General features: G+C 41.9%; 1 protein-coding gene across 3 annotated transcripts in view; it reads right to left on the bottom strand.

The window, feature by feature from the left end:
- LOC107696986 (PHD finger protein 20-like) overlaps positions 1–1763 on the bottom strand; it is a 20430-nt gene extending 18667 nt beyond the window's left edge. For all 3 annotated transcript variants that reach the window (XM_016497581.1, XM_016497580.1, XM_016497579.1), the window contains exon 1: positions 1618–1763. The gene's annotated coding sequence lies outside the window, so the exon portion shown is untranslated. The remainder of the gene's footprint in view (positions 1–1617) is intronic.
- Between the last annotated feature and the right edge of the window lie 396 nt (positions 1764–2159).

The raw sequence follows: 2159 nt of genomic DNA, 5'->3' as shown, positions 1-2159 counted from the left end.
TAGTCTTTGCAACTTCAGGGATCTTATCTATTCACGAACAGCTTGTAACACTCCAAAGAGAAATTAAAACTTGAAATCGCATCATGACCCCTTTAATCAATTCTCTTTCCGGCTAGAAGAAAATGTCGAGTTTCCCACTCGTAATAACGACTTTGTGGTGGCGTTCATGTGCGTTCAACTCGCAAATACGATCTGTCCGACATGACTTGAACGCACCATTAGTGTTGGGCCGTTCATTTTGAACTAATCATAGACTGAAGACCCAGGTAAACAATGAATAATCTTTTCTGTTTCTTATAGCATTATAGTTTTGTATTTTTTGTAGTGTGATCAACGTTTGCGTAAGTAGTAGACGTGTTAGGGAAGTAACACGTAACATTTTAATGATATTTTGCTAAAATGAACGAAATGACTCGAAAAAAAGATTCGTTCATTTTGCTGAACGAGACTCAAAGGTCCGAGTCGGTAAAATGATCCGAACTTCCCATCACTAACATACATTTTAAATACGTCATAATCGCGGGAAACCGGCACGTTTGGTTAAATCAATGCATTCGCTAACCCTGTGAAGCTGTGCTCTTCCGCTTAACGGTCACGCATATATATATATTTTTTTTTTTTATTACAAAACTTGTAGAAACATACAGAAACAGGGAAGCGAGACATGAATATATTCCAACAAAAAGCAATTATAAAAATAAAAACAGAAAACAAATATTCTGTATTTGCATGTCAAATTAATCATTATCACGATCACGGTCTACAGAGGCGCGTGAGCGCTGCGTGACGCAAATGGCGCGCAATACGTTTCCTCCTCGTTGTTTACATTGTCAGGCCAGCGGCTCATAACAAGCCGCAATCAGTACATCAAACGACAGTGACTGGAGAGAAATGTTTTTTGGGTACAATGAGGGAAATATCAACGCAAATATCGAAGAATTCAGGCGCTTGACTTTTCCTCCACTTCGCATGCGAAGAAACCGTGGGTGCAACGTTGTCTGCGAACTTGACGCTCACTGCTGTGTTTAGTTGAAGACAGCAGGCGAACAAAACCGCTATGCGATACGAACTGCATAACACAACAACGAGCCAGGCCCTCAAAATAAAGTTTAAGTAATTTGCTTGGCATCTTAAATTGCTGTTTTGACATTACATTGTTCAGTCGCCGACAACTATGCGCAACAACAGCAAACCATTTGATTGGGTGAGAGCCCTGACTGACGCGAGCTCCAGCGTTCTGATTGGACCGCGCACCTGTCAGTCAAACTCTGACGCTCAGCGGCCTCCGCTCGGCCTACTCCTTGCTGCATGGGACTACCGTAATTACGAGGCGAACAAAAGTCTTCCAGCTATTTAAGAAGCCCAAACGCGCATTTATCGCGATCTGCTTAAGAAGCATGACCGGAGCTGCTGACACTTTGCATGAATGCACTATTTGACTAAATCACTTCCATGCGTCCCATTAGCATCAAACAGGGGAACACATGCATGGAGGCAAGTTTCGTTTTAACAGAATAGCATCATCTTATAAAAATGATACATTTCACAATTACAACAAATAAAACGTCCAAGACAGCTACTTAGTATTTTGCAATATATAATCACAGCGCCGTTTACCTTTATTGCTGATAAATGTACTCCGACACCGAAGAAAGCAAGTCCACACGCGTGAAGACTGCTTGAAGCCGCATGCTTTGAGAGCGCGGCGCATCCACGCAGTTTGTTTTCTCCGGCGCGAGCAGCAAGGCCGGTGTCCGCGAGGTGGAGTCTGTCTGCGCATGCGCGCACCGAATATTCCTCGCCGTTTCCTCCTCATTTTGAGGGAGATTTTTCCTGCGTCTTCTTCTCGTTTTACACGCTTCCCATCAAAAGGTGACGGAATAGTTTAGTTTATTCACGAGACAAAATTGATTATGAATAATACAAGGGACTAACGTATGTATGCCTTATTTTAATTACACGTATTTACATCCCAAATTATCTTGGCCACGGTATAGGCCTATAGGTCAATAGCAATGAACAAAAAACTAGTTTAAAACGCATATGGCCAGTTCATAGAAAAGCAATTTTGTATTTATTTTGTTTCATGCTTTTTGAAAAACGTCGATACAGTTATACTGTATGCGTATGTCACAGTGTCGCTCACCTGTCATAGGCGT

The sequence above is a fragment of the Sinocyclocheilus anshuiensis genome, unplaced genomic scaffold (assembly GCF_001515605.1).
Source record: "Sinocyclocheilus anshuiensis isolate Anshui unplaced genomic scaffold, SAMN03320099.WGS_v1.1 scaffold130, whole genome shotgun sequence".
Lineage (NCBI taxonomy): Eukaryota > Metazoa > Chordata > Actinopteri > Cypriniformes > Cyprinidae > Sinocyclocheilus > Sinocyclocheilus anshuiensis.
The sequence above is the reverse complement of the archived record's forward strand: the minus strand, read 5'-3'. Positions and strand labels throughout refer to the sequence as shown.